Genomic DNA, 19325 nt, shown 5'->3' with positions numbered 1-19325 from the left:
AATTATACAATGACCTCTTGCTCGTATGCAAGCTCAAATGCAGGTGCTATGACTGCAGCCTCACACAGATGATGTAAGATTGAACTGGCTGATGAACCCATGGAAACCCTGAAGTTCAAAACTTAGCTTAAGTTTGACTTCACCTCACATTTTGAGTAAGGATACCTACATTTTTAGCAAGCTAGACTAACCAGCTCACAGTTGGAAAGAGCTAACATTAGCGCTGATTTCCACTTGATGTTAGTGTTTGTGCTTTTTATTTCAACACCTACTGAGTCATCAGTATCTTCTGCACATTTAGCAGGGCAATTGTGTGGGGGAAAATTCTCCACCTCTGAAAAAGAGGTAGAAATGCAGATGGGACTGACAAGAACCACAGGGAAGGTCATAGTGGTGGCAACAAACTTAAATGTCTTGAACATATATATATGTATATATATATATATATATATATATGTACATATACTAAAAACTGACAAAAAATTGAAGCAACTAGGCTCTTATTAATCAATATATAATGATAACATCAACAAGATCTCCACCTCCACTTTTCTCTCACTCCCCCACTTGTTGCACCATAATTTTATGAGTTATGTTTTGAGCAACAGTAACAGTTTTTCTCAGATGGAGTTGAACTGTGGCCAAAGCAAATATTTTATATAATTATTTGAGTCCCTCTCTGAGCTTTGTGATCTTATAGAAACCACATCTCTGAACAGCACCTGTAAGCTCGCCGTCACTGGTAAAGTGTGTCTGGAGGTTCGGTACCAGGTGCAGTGCAGAAGGTGACAGCATAATGAGCTGCTGTCATTTTCTTTTGAAATCTGGCCCCCGCGATGTTTATATTAAGCAATTTCTTAAGAATATTGAAAGACTCTTTGAAGATTTTTTCTCGAGAACTATGGAAGACCTGAGAAGCAAGTGAGAAAGAAAAGGAAAGCAAAAGATTTTATAAAGTGAAAAAAAAAGTTTATCAGGACCATTATCAGTATTTGTTGTTGTAATGCTCATTCTGGCCACAATGGGCTGTAGTACACCACCACCCGATGTTCTAATAGGCTTAAAGGCATGCATGTTTCTTTCAAGTGAGTTTCTCTAGTATGAGTTAGCAAGGTGAACGCAACATCACTCCCCTGGGCTTCTTTTGGCTAGAAATAGATTTTAATTGCTGTTGACCTACTATTAGCATTAGCCGAGGAAAGTTGGGGTGAGCGATTCCGAAGAAAGATAGCTGTTTCATTCATTCCCAGGTCATTTAATGACCATGATCTCTCACCTCGTGTTTAGTGTATTTCTAGCCAAAAACCCCCCCCCAAAAATGTGAGGCCACAATGAGTATTACAACGACAAACAGAAAAATGAATGGGACAGAAAAAAACAAAAACAAACAACAGAAAAAACTAGAAAAACTTTCTTTTCTGACCTTTTTCATGGATAAAACATGTAAACACTGGAAAAATAATCATTTAGATCAGGCTTAGAAAAGGGATTGCCAGAATTTTCTTTCTCATTTGCCTCTCTTTCCCTTGGATGAAAACAATTAAATACTTGTCTACGTGCAATCCTACCCAGATCTGGATCCAAATACATCAAAACTATCTATTATTATAGTTAATTTAGGAGATTCTTCAGTCTCTGTGCAATAAAAGTATGCATGCTTTCTCTCTCAGTAAATTCAGTTGCATCTGTTTTTGTTTTGTTTGTTTTTTCTGATGCCATCACCACAGCAGAGCAACGCTGGCTTTCTAAAGGAAGTGAAGTACTTAACAGCTCACTCTTTCCAGCGAGTTTCTCGAATGTTTTGGTGTAAACACAAAATTAATAGTGTGCAACAATGAAAATAGGCTGCGCAGTAAACATTTATCTACTCAATGCTGCTGATATGTGTCTTTTCATATTTTCAAACATTTAGTTGACATAACATTAACCTGTATGTTAAGGTAACCAGATTTGGTGCAATCATAATGACACAATAAAGTTATCTTTCCTCTGCGTTCTTAGCTCTCACCACTGATACTTTATCTGATGTCAAACACATGATCAAAACCAACACACAAACATGGTTTGGGTTTCACATCTTTAGGGATCATCCCACACTAGCCGGGAAACTAAATGTGCGTGGGTGGGTATTTTGTACTTCCAGTTTAACTGCTATACTACCTGTAGGCCTTGGAGTTTTTGTTCTCTCCTGTCTTTGATCTCTGCTCCATTGTGGCAGAATGACTGACCTGATAAAACATTCCCCACCTACAATTATTCTTGCAATTCACATGAAGAACATGTTATTCACAAAAGGATGATCTTGAGAAGTTATATGAAGACTCCATTAAATCCAGGCTTTGTATCAGATTTCGGCTGCTGGTTTAGAAAATGCAATTCTCTTTGCACTGCCGGAATGCACCACAGATGCGAATACTCAGCAGGATAATGTATACAATATGAAACCAAAAGGAACAAACTTATTACACAAACCTGGTTACCGGTTTTACAGGAAGTTCATTTAAAAAAGAAAAAAATGCAAGCTTTAACAAAAATAAGATGTGAATGAATGTATGAATGCATGACCTAACTTTTTCATAATGTCAAGCAACATATGAAAACAGTTTTCCTCCACCGTGACGTCAGATTATTATACGACAAAATACCATAACATCCTGAATGGGCTCTACTTTTTTCCTTATTCAAGACATGGGTAGCCGTACTGAAGGGGGTGCAGATCAAACACAGTGGCCTGGGGCAGATTAGATCCAATTCCACTTTGTTGCAGAGGCCCACATTTATTCTCTGACATTTACCATACAGTAAAGTCAGACATAGCTCTTGTAGAGGAGGCCCCTCAACCGGAGTCTCCTAAACATATCAGTGGATGAAGAAAGGAAAGGGCCGACTGCAGACCGCAAAGAAAGAGCCTGAGAGCATCTGACTTCCATTGCCGAGCTCAGCTTGTGTGTTCCACTTAGCCACTGGTATTTTGAGGAGATGCACGGCACCGTTACCAGAGCCCCACACTCAAACGCTCATGATGTCATTGAGGTTCTATCATTACAGGCTGCAGATGATGCTGCGTTGGGCTGAGTTAGTTCCCACGCTTGTTTATGCAAATATTACTTTGGAAGCAATAACGCAAAGAGGCTTCTGGCTGACACTTATGTAAGGAAAGAGAAAAGAGACTTAGAGAGAAAAAAGTGAGCCTCAAGACAAGATTTCCTGATTTCTTTTATAAATTCCTCTCATCTCACAATGCATTTTGCAGCATCTGTCTGAGAGCTTCAGTCCTGTAAGGAGAGAGCACTGAACTGTTTCCTAAAGCTCCTGTTGAACAAGTGAAAGCTCACAGTTCCTTTCAAATTTGCAGCTGTAATTCTGGTGACGCTCATATGTTTTTCTCAAATGACAAAGCCCAAACATTTTCATCTGTAATAATCACTATACATAAAATAAGCATAGTGAACTCATTGCCAGCTAGCTATTACAGATTTACAGTATAAGTGGGTGTTAACTTCCAGATAAGCTCAACTACACTGCATTGCATTCATAATGTGGACAAGCAGCTTTCTTGAAACATCTGAGCACTTGGAATGAATTCTTCACTTAAGATAAGGACTACAGGTAATCTGGTCCAAATAGGCCATCTGCTGTTCCCACAGCCAACAACAGAGGCTAATAACATACTGCATCCAATCAGATTGTACCAGAGTCAGTGAAGATAAAGGCAAAGCAATAAAATGAAACAATCTGGTGCTTTGACACTACAAGCAAGAGAGCTTGCTATTTCACTGCTGGGCTGGGGGCAGGAATGTGCTCTTTGAACCAGCTTTATTTAACAGCGAAGCAGCATGTGCACAGCATGCCCTGAGTCTTCGAGCTGGCCCAGGGACCGTTTGCTCTTGGCGTGGGCACGTCAGACGCAGGGCCACCAGGTCAGGGAGCTGGCATCCTCACCCGTGGCACAAGTTACTCCCCTCGGGGGCGTAGGGGCTGACACCGGGCTCATGGGGAGCACCAGACAGACAGGGGCCTACCAAACAGCTTGTGACCATAACCAACAGCGGCAGAGAACAATGAATGCAATTATTTACAAGAACACAGTCCAAGTCTCTTTTAGTCTCTCCCTATTACGCCTGTTTACTCCCACTCTCCTTTTGCGGGACAGCATGAAGGGGCGGTGACCCTGTCGGTACAGTCGTCAGCAGGACGTTTTCATAGTGCCCAGGGCTACCCTGCTATTCATGCTCTATCACAGTCAGGCCTGATCGGTGTCCAGCTGCAGCCTGTTTCCTACCAACTGCACATTTTGATGAGAGGTCAAGGTTGACACTTTAAATGGAGTTGAGAACATCTTTTCAAGTACTGTGCAAGGAAAAAAATGTATAAAACTCCAAGAAAGCAAAAAGGATTTTCTTTAGGTACATTGCTGAGGTAATGTGGAAAAGATCCGCTAAGGGTTCAAACAATAATACAGTGGTGAATCATTACTTTCATGCACCATTAGGAAGGAATTTCTCTTTCTATTGGTTTTAACTGCTGAGAACCTGGTAGAGACCAACAAGTTTCTGTCAGCACATGGCTGTGAGTGGTAGGGAGGAGCTGAGACCTGACTGGGCAGAAAAGTCTACTTACTTACTTTATATTTAGCCTCATAAAATGAAATCATAAAATACATTTTCATGTAATACTTTTTAATAGAATACATTTTTTAACACAGCACAACCAAAGAGTAGTGTCATTGCAAGCAGATTTTTTTCCTCTGAAAATTAATATCCATCAAAGGCTAAACCCAGCAAAACATTTTCCACTCAGAAACTACTGCTGTCTGTTGAACTGAACAGGTTTTTTAAAATTGCTAAAATCAGCTTACAGAGACATGCTGCTGCCTTATAAATATTCCATCATTACAAATAATGTGCATTTTCTCTTCACTGGTCTTATATCACAAACATTTAATCTAAAGAAATCGCTGCCTATCTGCAGCTAGACGCTTTCATCTTTGTTTTTGTATTTTGTCACCAGGACCAGTGCACAATAATAGGAAACTGACACACCAAACACATGTAATTGGTAGCGCGATAAAGTCACGTGAATCATTAATTTAGCCAAGACTTTGTGCAGTATATCTGTGTTTGCAACTTATGTATTATGGGTATATACTAGTTGATTTAGCTGTATCTTCAAGGTTTCATCAAACTTTGTTTCTCTTACACAGTCTGTTTATTTTCTCTAGGGCATAAGTAAAAACAAAAAATGACAATGGAATCTACCGTGTGATCTTCTTTTTCAAGTTCAGGGCTTTGTGTCTGCACCTTACATGCACAGTTAAGCATGCACTCTCTTTGTAGTTTTGTGTTTTTAGGTATTTCACGGTGAAGCATATTATAATTACACAGGTATTATATCAAACAAGCCCAGTGAGTCAGAGTCACAAGTCCAGTATAAATTTTTCTCCTATTTCTAATGCTCACTAAGGGAGGATGCAGCTCAAAATGTGCAAATGTAATGTATTACATAATTTAGTAATGTAGTGTATCTGTCAGATCTGTGAGGAAGTACATATCAACTGCTATAATGACTTTATTGTAACAGAGACCCCAGTGGAACAAGATGGCTTCCCCGTCCCTTCCACAATGAACCAACACCAGCTGAGCAAACAACACACACTCAATGCGGAAGCTACAGAAGAATAATAGCGCCAGGATTGTACAATAAATGGATGTACATTCACGCTGCACATGTAAACACAAAAGTGTACATACACCTTCTTTCATATGCATACACAGACACACACACTTGCACACATACAGTAGACATGGTAAGCTGAATTTTTCTTTTCCCCTGTGGCTTTTGGCTGTAGCCCTTTAGGAGTCTCCAGATGAAGAGAGCGTGGAGTGTGGCAGAGGGTCCTTCCATAAACAATAAACAACAGTTATCTTGTGTGCGGCCGTCTGTGTCAACAGGCACATGAAGCCAAGCCCAGCATCTGAGAGGCGTCTGCTCCTCTTTCCGCCTTTGGTCTTGTCTCTTTCAGTGGCTTATTAAAGTGTGGATGTGTGTGTACGCCTAAGGGTGTGCGTCAGTGCTCACAGCACAGCACAGCACAGCACAGGGCTTCTCTGTATTGTATTCTAAAGCTGGCTGGAAGTAAAAAGGCAGAATTAAGAGTGGTGGGGGTAAGAGAAAGGGGGCTGCCAGCACACTGCAGAACTGCAGGGAGCTCCCCCAGATCCCAGCTGCCCAGGACTGGCTGAGAGCTTCAGGCGAGTGCCAGGCTTCCTCGGCCCTCATGGAGGTGGGCCAGGGAGAGTGGGAGGAGTGGGAGGTACACGTCAGAAAAAAAATGCCAAAAATAATGTCTCGGCCTATATAAAGAAGGTCTTGGGAGACACACAATGCTGACATATTCAAGAAAACCCGAATCTGTTGGCAGGTCAGAAAAATCAGGGACATTTTCCAGTTCTTTAATAACTAAATGGAATTTTAAGTAATAATTGGTTATGTAAGGTGTTTCATGAAGCACAGGAACATCGAACCAAAGAACTTCCTGAATAGCCCAATGAAACAATCTCCCAGTATTGGTGGCCTCAGTGCTTCTCCTTCTTCACAGGGGTTGGCAACACAGTGGAAAACAAAGTTTATCTGGAACTGTTTAATGCATTATTTGTCTAACAATCAAGGAAGCAAGTTTATTTTGCAGATAATTATAGCTTTTGTTGCGTTGATGGCCAAGATAAGCCAGAGTTCCGAACCATTAACTGGTTGTGCTTTTTCTGGCACATGTCAGCACTGAGTTTGTAATGCAGAATGCACTGTAAGAGCCATGATCCTGATGTTAGGAAGTACGGATCCTTCAATTGTACAGTGTCAATCAGTCAATCAATCAATCAATCAATCAATCAATCAATCAAGTCTTTCAATAAAACTATTTGGTTTTTCAGTGTTACACTTAGTAGGTCATTAATTTATCATGAGATGTTTATCACCACAACAGTTCCCACCCTCCTATCTCTTGATCTGCTTACATCAAATAACATGACTCAATGAAAAATTGAGGGCATTAACGATATAATATTCAAACCATATGTAAAGCCAACGTCTGATCCGACTCCAACCACACATTGAGAGGAATAATGCCGTACAAAAGTGGAATGTGAGCCCTGAGTGCTGGGGCTCTACTGTAAGCAGTAATAATTACAACTCAGCTAAGAGCCTGTGGAAATCCCCCAGCTGGTCCAGACACTTTTGCCCCCTAAGCTGACCCAGGAACTGGCCAGGGCGCTAATCGTGGCACTTGGCAGACAGCAGCATTTTTCCATAGGTCCTCAGAGAAAGCCCTTCCTCTATACAGGCAGGTAATCACAACAAGCGCACATCCCGCCCCAGTGGCAGGCCAATGAATGCATGCCTGCTTTGTCTACTCCAGGAGGAGTTGGAAAACTATTTCTGTGCTTCTGACAGAAACAAATAACCCCTGTGTCACCACGCCTGTCAGCCTGACTGCCTGCTAGGGAGCTAATGTGGGTGGTGTTCGTCATTGTGTGCTCAAACCCTGGGGCCAATGACAGGAAGTGAACTCCACTACGACAAGGGAGAAACCCGTTTACATCTACAAGCTGATTACTCAACAACACTATATAAAGTGTGATGCTCAGTACCGAGGAGTTGACAGCTCAGGAATTGGACTGCATTTGGCATCACTGGCATTTAGACCCTCTGACTCAGCAGACTAAAATTAGCGCTACATGTGGAAAAAGAAACGAATCAGATATACTGTTTATTGAGGCTTCTGGTGGTCACCATCCTCTTAATACCTCTAGTTTCCTGCCATACACATTTACAGCATTACCTCCAATCATCAGGGACCCCAGGTTTGCTTCCCGTGTCAGAGTCCTGACGTATGCTGCCTGTGTTTTCCATAGCTGAACCTTTTCCTTTGGACACCTGGACTTAATTTGTTTATGTCCAAAGGGAGCCATTTGGATGCGTTTCATTACCTCTGCTGACACACTGTTCTCTCGATCATCTTATTTCTGCTACAATAGCTGCACTGACTGAATTATAACAGACTGGTAAGGAGGACAGTAATGCTACTGTTAGACATATTGTTCCAGTACTGCACGGAGATGGAGTTCGAAAACATACTGTATAACAACAGTGCATATTTATCATAACAGTGAAATAAATGCTTGGTCCTCTGTTGTAATGTGGTCTGAAAAGTAACATGTTATTAGGTATTTGTTTTGGTACTGATCAATAAATTAGAACAAAATGTTCAAATGTATAACTACATCAAAACTAAGCCTAACAAAAGCCTAGTTTTTGTTAACATTGCTAGATTGACTGACGTTTTTCAATGTAATTGTTTCCTTTTGGTTAAAAGCTGTAGTTGTTTATTTCACAACGAGGAGCTGAAACATTGGTTGATTTTACACCAACTGCCAAAAGTTCCCACAGTCTAAACAGGAAGTCCCAATTTCAGTGGCCACCAAATAGTTTGGTGACATAAATGTGGAGGACTTACTGACAGATCACATGCCAGACCACTTTTCCTCTTCTCCACAACTGAGTGATCTGAGTGATAAATACACTTAAGCACAGACTGATGGAAGAATCTCACTTCCTCCCAAGCTGAACCCCAGAGACAAACTGGGAGCAGGTATGGAGCTCAGGTGTCGGCAGACTGCAGATTCTTTCTTTCAGTTTTTTTATGCACACATTTATGAATATAGATGATCCACTGGAGGTACCAAATCTACACACAGCTGTTCTTTTTACTGGAACATACATCACATTCAGCAATCAAAAAAGAACCTGCCCAGTGGCAGGCCAAGATAGACAATTTACAATCTCCAGGCCACATAATCAACAATCAACCAGTTAATGTTTGACTTACAGTAAGAACTTGGTCCGGTAATAGGTCGACTGGTCATTTCAACCATGTTCATGATGTCACTCAGGGGTGCCAAGAAAGAGCCTGACACAGACTTGAGCTCTTATGTGGGGCCACAGCAGTCCTTCTGGTGCTGCTTCTTTTCATCCCATCACTCCTCTTGTGAGTGGAGTTTGGTTTCAATGTTCGGGTACCTGCCTGAAATAAAAAAAGAAAAGAGTGCATATTTAGAGACATTGTGTGGGGGGAAACCAATAAACCAATTATTTCCATTAACAGCATTTACAGCAACATTCGTTTTATTTTGTGCTTTGTTGTGTGTGTTTCACATCAACATTCTTGCAACAATGTAAGGGCCTCGATGGACATCCTCCTCTATCCCCCAGCCCTGTGGACTCCCGATGCCCACAGCGATCTTGTCCGTCTTAGCCAGACCCACCAGGCCTAGCCCACCCCGGCACTGGCACCGGCACAGCCAAGCTGACAATTATTATCTACCTCACTGCCCTTGCTAGCAAGCTGACGGGATGGGCAGCATTTGTCTGGCTACAGTATACAGTATCTGTCTCCCTGTGCAGGGTCAATGAGTGCATCTTGATCCCCCATAACTAATATTACAGAAAATCAGTCTCAGTCTCATTTGTAAGCCTGGTAACACTGGGGACACAGGTATGGTGTAAGCTTCCTGAAAAAAAGTCCTACTTTCAAAAATGTTGTTGTGAATGTCAATAAAGAGTCAGGTCTGCACAATGCGGCAGACATGTGTTTGCAGGAAACCCCACTCTAACTGACACGAGCTGTGGTGTGAGTCATCCTGGGATCTTCTCATACTGTGGTCACCTCCTCTTCTCCTCTCATTACTGACGGGTGTTCACTCAACAGAATTCCTCGTAGTCAGCACTTTCATTTTTTAATCATCCTGGGCGAGCAGAGAGCCTTTACAAATCACCAGTTGATGATGATCCTGCAGGGATGAAGTTGCCACTTCCAGAAATGGCTGACAGCCACTTTCATGTCAGCAAGCTCAAGCTCAATGTCACTGAACACGTCTATGACTCAACCACAAGTGACAAACCGATATGGCTACGGCACAGCTCGAACTTCTTCCTTCAAAATGACTCAACTGTGACTTTATACAAGAACCAGCATCTCTACCACTGTCACCAAAGGCTAGCCAGCAGCTTTTTAAAGGCCACGGTGACTCATCAGTGTGAACGTGGTGCTGAGGACAGGGTAGGAGTAGGCGGTAGGCAATACTACAGAGAGAACAATAAAACATGGATAATGACAGATATGGCTTATGACAAAGATGGGCCAGGACTGTTTTAGATAGACACCCTCCTCACCAATGTGAAATTGTAGAGTTGAAAAGCTCTCTTGAAGGAAACATGGCTGGAACTGAGTGATCAAAGAGAGAAGACTGACATTATAGCCTACAGATGGTGCAAACTGGTGTTTGGTGTGGTGATGCAGACAACTGTGTACAATACTTCTCAGTCATATGTGGAATTTTTTTAATCTATTTATGACTGAACTTTTCAGTTGTTTGTCATGTAACCTTGCCTGCCCTGTTGCTAGTTAAATCCAACGGAAGTTTGGCCCAAACTATTAATAACTAAAGAAGTGACCAACACACTTGACTCCTGAACTTGGAATGATCAAACATTTCTGAGTTAAAAATAAACACATTAGCTGTACATAAAACATCTAAATGAAGCCAACTGTTTTTGAGGAATCTAACAAGTAGTCTCTTTAGAGGTTTGGGAGTAGTGAGGAGTGGGTGGCCCAGTCCTGACCCCCATTCATCTCAGTGAGATACAGCAGGCTAAGTTGTGGATGGATGTTCAAAGGATCAGCATCCCCCAAACATGAAACCCGCAGCACATACATTCATAGACATACAGAGGTCTAGGAACAGGCTAACCACAGTAGCAAGACCAGTTTATTGGACTCTAATCTCTTAATCTGTGCATCTTTCTATCCTTCCGTCTACAGCTTCCCTGTTATTCGTGCACAATTAATGATCATTTGATAATGTGATGAATTTGAGGACTGAGTTTAGTGGAGACGACTGAAGCTCTTTCAGTCTGTTCAGTAGTTCAGTTTCAGGACAGAAAAAGCCTTATCAGATTTTCCATGGGGACTTTGAGAAACAAAATGTGAAATTTATCGACTGAGACAAGAAATGTCTGATACAATTTTTTAGATAATTAATTCAACTGTAACCTCACTATGTCAATCAGAAAATATGCTGAAAATACAACTCTACAAACATTATCTGGGTCCACAAATGTCTACAATTCATGTAGAGGCAACATCCTTGATAACCCTTCCTGTACCCATCTACAATCTTGAAGAGTTGACACATCAAAGTTTGGAGAAGTGCCACATTCTCAAAGTCCAAATGATCACTTGTCTCAGCTTGGATGTGATCCTAGAAGTTTTGACATCAATGTCAATGAGACAGGCAGGCTCATTCAGACAAACTCGCTCCTTCCTGGCTCGGCGCTCTTGTTCTCACAAGATCCAATACATTCATAACCAAACAGTGGTCAACAGCACAAGAGGATCAAGGACATAAAAAGCCTGTTATTCATATTGAGCCAAGAGTTTTCCATAATACTCTGTCCATTATCACTCATTTAAAATGTCAATAAAGCCCATCTCACTGCATAACTTCTGTCATTAACCTGCATTTTTGTTCATTTTCCTGATGGTGATCATAAAATAAGCATTCTATCCAAAGCAGTTTAGTCTCAACAGTTCAGTAATGTCTGCTGGTTAAAGTAGTACGTAGGAACTGTGATCAGATTTCAACATCTGACAACAGAGATGGAAACATTTGTGAACAAGGACAATTTTAATAGGACTTTTGCAGATTAAAAAAAACACCGTATATGTGAACACAAAGATTGAGGAAGGAACTGAACAGAGAGGCAGACCAGATAATCTTACTCTTTCTCTAGGACTCTCTTTGTAATTACAAACTAGTTTTGTTGTAAATGTCAAGACAAGGTCAAATCTGAGTCAACAGCCGGTGGTTACGGATATTCATATTCTGTAGATTCACAAGTAAAATCCACTCTTCCGAGACAGGCAGAGAAATATCTCGGTGGTTCTCTCACACACACACACACACCAACCAGAATGGCCATCATAACAGAGCTAGAAGGGCAGTGGACTTGGGTGCATAGAGTAAAGTGTTAGTAAGCAGGAATATGGAGAATGGAGGTGGTTTTGACAGAATGCACAGAATCGTGACTGTCAGCATTGGCAGAAGGAAAAGTAATCACAAATGTATTGGTTTAAATGAAGAAGCAGCGTCATTTGTTGTGATTAACAGCGATCTTCATTATCACCTTGTGCACACATAACACTCTACAAGAAACTTTCCCTGTAAATGCACAATAGTGAAAAGATTTAAAATTATATTTTTTATAAGTATTTAATCATTTAATATCTGAAAAATAAAATCTGATTGCCTATCAGCACAGTCATTAGGTTTCCATCAGCTCTTTCATCATTTTTGTCCAGCTTCCTCCTTCTTAGCACTTCTCCTATGGTTTTTCCCAGAGGTCAGTCTTAGGTCCCCTTTTGTTTCCTGTCGACATTATAGTCCTTGGTTATCTATTCCATTATAACACTCATTCTCCATATAGACACTTTTGTCTGCTCTTATTAAACTCATATCATATCACATCTTTCTCATATTATATTACAGAACTTCAGAACTCCACTTCAGTTAAATCAAACAAACATGAACATATTATGCTTATTCTTGTCTGTCTTCCTTGATTGAGATTTGCAAATTCAAGTTCTCACAAGTAAAGTTTTTGCTGTGGGTCCCTCAACCATAAAACTCTCATCTGACCATCTCAGGAAAGCCAACTTTGTGTCATCTTCTGTTCATCATCCACACTGATATCCATGCTTCAAAATGTTTTCATTTTATCATAGTTATCAACTCTAAATTGTGTATTTTAATCTTAAAATGATACTGCTTTTATTTAATTTTGGTCATTATACTGTTTTCCGCTTCCTTTTGCTCAGTCAATTACATTTACACATTTAAACTTTCTCTTTGTCTTCCTTTCTCCCGTGTCTTGGACACACACCCCGATTATCTGTCATTCTCATCTCTTCGATTCATCCTCTTACTGGCCCCTGGCACCATCTTGAATATTCATAACTGCCCTCTGATGAGCATGCTAAATGGGTGTCAAGATGATTTGGCCACATGACAGAACTGGATTGTCTTTGATAAGCCCAGCTTGAGCCAGAACAAGGCAGCAAGGAGGAAAGGAGCGAGAGAGAGAAAAGACACATTGACCCCAGAGGGTTTTTTGGGTGCTTTGTTGAACCAATCAGAACCCAGGAGCAAGACTGTTGGAGCTACGACTGGGCAGCAATGGAGAGGTCAGTAGGGGGGTGGACCCCTGTAGTGGCCCTGGGGGTGAAAGTCATTGTCACCAGGCTTTAATGGGTCCTAAAATTCCTCAACTGACCAAAACCTGTGAACGATTGAGAAACGAAAGACATTTGTGATTCAAATAGGGCCTCTGGGGGCTCTACCATGAGGTCTGCAATTGGAAAAGCTTCTCAGAGGAAACAAACACTCTGCCATACCCACAAGGATAAGCCAACCTGGTCCCCTTTTTGGTTACAATTTCACATTTTCATATTTTTACATCACAAAACTGTGGGATTTAGCTTGTTTTACTTCAACTTGGGAACAAAAGCAGCTTCTGTTTGAATTATTTAATTCATTTGTCCGTACTGCAAAGTGAATAATCACGGTGGGAAAAGCACAGTAACATGATTTGGTGTCTTTTCCAAAGGAATTCCATCATTAGCAGTATAAAAAGTAATTGTTTGTCATAACTAGTCTTAAATTATAAGTAGTAAGTAGCCTTCTCGCAGAAGTCAAGAACTGCTTGTGTAGAATCACGAATAGAGGCACAGCTTGTGTTTTCCAAGGACTGGTATTCATTTCTCTAAAACTAAATAATGACACCAATAAGTGGTTTCAGAAGGGAATATTTTCCCTTTGCTTATTAATTTCTTTAATATTCTATTATTATTATAATATTCTTGTATTAGTTTGGCATAAGCTACACAAGCCATCTCCAACCTCCACAGCAGATATAATAGTAAATACTGATATCTTTATTTGATTGTCCAGTTGGAGTGGTCCAGCTTTCCTACAGGCACTAAAGACAAAGGCCAGAGCACAGAGCTGAAATGACTGCTTGCTTGGATATGTTCACACTGTTCTGTGTGCTGCTACAGGTGTCCTCTTAACGGAAGCCATTTCTACCTCATTTTTATGTGTCAAGATGCAAAACTCCCTTGTTAACAAGACTAACCATTAAAACTGCTTTTAGTCTCTGTTGTACACAGACAGATTATCGTTTTGGAGTCTTTGATCGAAGGTTTTTATTTTCATTTCTATTCTTTTCACCTTCTAATGATAATGACAAATATTTATGATTATATCCATCATATGGAAACACATTTAGGAATCCACACTTAACTTAGGTGACAGGTATGGAGTATGGACTGAGTTGCTACACCCCTGACTGCTACATCAATCCCATCTTCTTGTGGGAGGAGTGGAGGGCTGGCACTGCAGGCTTTGTTTCCTCTTTGCAGCTTTGCAAACTCATCTGCCTTCACTGTCCTATCACACAGTAAACCCAGCCTGGATGGTAGACAAAGACCACCAACCACTCTCAATCCTTCCCATCCCACAATGTGTCCCGCATTTACCAGGCGCATATAAACATGTGCATGCACACTCACACAAACAGAACCCTCAGTGGAAATCACAAACCTGCTTGCTAATCTTCACTAAATCTGTCCCCCATTTGGCTTTATCTGTCTTTTGTTATCAGTGCTGGGACTGGAGAATGGCAGGGGGTCACAAGGGTAAGACTTCTTTTTCAGCATCTGCTTAAAGAGGGGGGTGGGGGGTTGGGGGAGCAAGAGAGGAGAGCAACACAGGGCAAGGGGCCTCCCCTTACTCAACTCCTCAACCCTCCACACCCCAGCCCCCAACTCTGATATTTTTGGAAGTCTTTTTTCCTTTATTCTGTCCTTTTTTTCTTTTTCCTTTCCTCTAAAACCCAAATAAAGTGTGTGATGGATGAGTGAGCAGAAGCAACACCTCCCCCATCAATCTAGAGCCAGCCAGGGTTTAGGGAGAAGGGGGAGCCGTCCCTTCACAGGCCTCCAGAGGACCCAGCAGCATGCCCCCCATGTCTCTCTCACACACATCCACTGGACACACACATGCACTATCAGCCATATTACACAGTTGTCATGCACAGCGTCTACAGATGTCCACAAATGCAGGTGGGTGTTCAGAGCATATGCATAGATGTCTGCATATACACCCGTCCACTCCACCACAGAACAATTTAACTACCCTTTTACAGCCTTGAGTCTAAGGACCCCCTATGCTCACAGAGAGCCCCATTTCAGACCGTATAATGTAAAATTGCCAGACAGGAAAGAGAACAAGCGAAGGGGAAAAAAATTAAATGCAAAAAAAAAAGAACAGGAGGGGTAAAGAAAAGAGTGCAGAGAAAGGAGACACCAAATGGTCTTGGTTAGTGGCTGCAGAGCATAGAGAGATCTGAACAACATAGACAGTCTCTCTCTCTCTCTCTCTCTCTCTCTGAGAGCACCAGCACAAGGAGTAAATTCCAAGAGAGTGTCGTCACCAGGAGCAAGCAAAAGGCAGGGAAGTGGTTTTAGGAGAAAAAAGAAAACCTTTGGTTTAAGCCTCTGGGTGAGTTTGTGGGTGGTTTGGTGTGTGTATATGTATGTGTGTGTGTATACATATATATATATATATATATATATATGTATGCATACATATACACACAGCCTTAGATATTACTGTATACTGGGCACAGGGAGATAGCTAGGTATTGGTGAGTGGGGAGTTTTGACTGCACAGGTTACAAGATCTAACATCTCCATGCCATACACTGATGTACCAATTTATTAGGTTCACCTGTACAGTGTGCCGCAGTGATATGAAACAGCCAGTGATATGAAACTGCCTGCAATAAAGTATTCCTTGGTGAAAGAATAGGTTTTTTTTTTAAACTGTGCTTGAATTTTACTTAACTCCTTTGTAGATTTTGAAGCCAGAATTAACGGTGCTTTTGTAATGCAGCAGATGTCTATCACAGCACCCTAAACATAGTTTGACTCAACAATATAATCTCCATTTTAGATCATAAATGTGAATGGACAAAATAATAGAAATATATTTCAGTCCTCCACAAACACATGTGTACATTTGCAAACCTATGCAAACATGTACCCACAGTCAGAGCGCAGACCTCTTGAAATCTGAAACAGCTGACTGTGCTCCTGTGCTTGCTTTCTTCTTCTACAGTCGTCTTCCGGTGCACTGCTGTAGCTTGGCCCACAGCGCCTAATACAGTGGAGTTCACAACCACAAGCACTGAAAACTGACTTAAAGCTTTTAAACATTATAAGCTTTTCAGTACCTAGTAAACTTCATTTTTTTATCATAACTGGCAGAGATCCATGAAACACATCAAGTATTGAATCCACCGCTAAATTTCTTTGTATGTGTAATGAAGATCCAAACAGCTGGGTGCATACTCGCAATCTTTATTTAGACTGAATAGGAAGCACATTTTAGGTGGCGCAACCACTTAAAAAGTTAATCGACTTCTCATGTAATGTCTTAATGAAATTAAGACGAATTTGAAAGCTGAGGTTTATTCAATTTGAGTCAACAATGTGAGCTAACCTGAGCTGAATGATTCCAGTTTCTGATTATAAATAGACAAGAGGAAAAAAGAGGACCAAATGGAGCACAGGGGAACTTTGGAAATCAGTCTAGGTTGGAGCTATAGCCTGTTCAATCAGACAGCACCTATACTGTCCACTTGTGGCTTGGTTTGAGGTCTCCTTCTGTTTCCTCCCTCAGGGAAAGTGGCTGCTGTCAGAAAGATGATGATTGTGATGGACATACACCCACACACATGCTTACAAACAGCTTGCTTGGTTGCATGTGTGTGGCAGACAGGCACAAACCTCCAACCAGCAGAATTATTGAGCCTGAGCTTATTTGTAGCCAGTGCAGCGAGCAAAACAGATTAGATACAATTCATGTGTAGCCAAAGCAGATTCAGCAGGCTCAGAGTGCTTGATGTGGGGACGGCAGGCCTGTGTTGTTGTCATTTTTATTTGCGGGTCAGGCAAGATCTTCCGGTATTGTGACGCCACACATTGTCAAATGTGTGTGTGTGTGTGTTTTAAATATATGTTTGGATGGAGTGCAACCCTTTTGCTGTTGGGTAGACATCAAAACATAACTAATATGTTTTAAAAACCTGGAATGATAATAAAAATCACTGTAGATTCCCATGTTGGCAAACTAAATATGCGAATATGCTGTATAAAAATTAAACTAAAAATTTGTAAAAAAAAGGAAAACTGACTCACAGCAGAACTAAAAATACTGGTTATCACAAGCACATGAGGAGTGGAGCTAAACATAGCAGCAAGCTTCTGACACAGTGAGACAGAGAGAGATGGATAGATAGAGATGGAGAAATAGAGTGAGAGAGATAGCCTAACTAACAGCTGTGAACATTTTCCATTTGAAGTGAAACATTCCTCTGTGCTCGTGGCCCTGCACACTCCAGCGGGCTTCCTCTCAGCTCCATGTGGTATTTGTCCCCAGCTAAGATCCAGAGAGTGGGAGAGAGAGCTGCAAACTTTCCCAAGGATACCATCCAGCCACATGCCACTCTTGCCCTCCCTCTCAGCAGAATGGCCCTGCTTTCCCCTCTACCCACTCTCCTCCTACGCTTCTTCCCTCCTCTGCTGCCTCCTCACCACCATCTGTGATCTACCAGGACATCATTTTCATTAACAGTTTGCTCCTGACTGGGAAATCATTCCACCACCCAATGTCACTTTTAAGACCTAAAAAAAGCACTTGTCTGAGCAGTACTAAAAATATTTAGCCGTGCAAGCAGCATGACTCCATGGATGGCAATGTTGGTCTGTCAAGCACTGTGGTCGAGCCACAACTACTACTGGATGCATTGCTATGAAATTTTGTACAGATGTTGTCATGGTCCCCAGACGATGTCTCCCAGTGAGATTCGATCCCCAGAAATTTCCTCTGACACCACCAATTGTTCTTTTGTGCAGAATTACTCAACAAATAACTTGTCTTCATGTCAAATTTTTAATTTGTCCAGTAGTTTTGTTTGTAAGCTAGTACCTGTAAAAATAATGACATTCACATTAACTTCAACTATTTTGGTTGCTTCCACAAATGCCATAATGTTAAGAGGTGGAGTTCTATGAGACACACAAATTTATTTCACCTCACCTGATCATTGCAGTTACTGGTGAAACCACACCTTATTGTTGAATTTATTGTCATACATTGTATTGTCAAAGCTGAAAATAACTTGTCTCTGCAATTATTTTCTCACACTCTCCTCTCTCAACTTCTGTGCCCTGCCCGAACTGTTCTTGGCTGATACACACATCACTAAAACACTCTCACCATTTGTTTTTAAATGTTATACGTTTGTGTATTTTCTTCCAGGAACATTCAGCCATTTGGTCCCACCTTGTCTCTGTGAGTCCAGTATCCAGTAATACAGTAAATACCCTGGGAATCTTTCTGTGCTCTTCACCGCCACATCTCATGGCCGTCACAACTGTAACCGCCATGAGGTGTGTGTGCGTGTGTGTGTGTGTCCTCAGAGTCTTTGGGTCTCCAGTTGTGTGGGTAACATGAAGCTTCGGCCCCGACCAGTTGCTGCAGATGGTAAGAGCACAAAAGCTAAGCGCAAGAGGGGAACGAGGAGGAAGTGTTGTTATCACCAGCTGGCTCAGTGGCTCAGCCAGAGCAGTCAGTAAGACGACTGCAGCAACAGGAACGCGTGGGGGTGCATGTAGGACGTACGGAGACCCCTGAAGTCTGAGAGGGCAAATGTTAGGAGTGTGCGCATCAGTGTATACATATGCTGTTTCTAGGTACAGTGTGTACACATGTGCCCGTGAGTGCGTGCATGCATGTGTGCTCTACAGCGCAGTGGCCCACACATGACGTACTTCTAGCCCAGAGCATTTTCTATGACCTTCATCTTGGCTGTTTGTGCAGCCTTCTGAGCGGACGCTGAGAAACTTGTACTTGTTGCTGTGTTGTTTCAGTCCAGATTACCCAGCGATGTCTTACAGCAATTTGCTCTCCGAGACATACTGTATTGTAACACCATAAGAAAATGTATCTGTAGTTTTGCTGTCTCACTGTCTCAAGATGACTGTTTTGTTCTGTTCTTATTAGAGTTTTCTTTATTCCAGACTGATGCTTGGATAAGCACACTGAATTCAGTCAGCAGGGGAACATGCGGATAGAACCCCTGTAGTT

At 41.5% G+C, this 19325-nt stretch overlaps 1 long non-coding RNA gene across 3 annotated transcripts in view; it reads right to left on the bottom strand.

The window, feature by feature from the left end:
- Positions 1 to 19325, bottom strand: part of LOC124062402 — a 100780-nt gene that overhangs the window by 41959 nt on the left and 39496 nt on the right. For all 3 annotated transcript variants that reach the window (XR_006843912.1, XR_006843911.1, XR_006843913.1), the window contains exon 2: positions 8885 to 9079. This is a non-coding gene — a long non-coding RNA (uncharacterized LOC124062402). The remainder of the gene's footprint in view (positions 1 to 8884; positions 9080 to 19325) is intronic.

This window comes from Scatophagus argus, chromosome 7 (assembly GCF_020382885.2).
Source record: "Scatophagus argus isolate fScaArg1 chromosome 7, fScaArg1.pri, whole genome shotgun sequence".
In the NCBI taxonomy this organism is placed as follows: Eukaryota; Metazoa; Chordata; class Actinopteri; family Scatophagidae; genus Scatophagus; species Scatophagus argus.
This window is presented reverse-complemented; position numbering and strand designations above follow the sequence as displayed.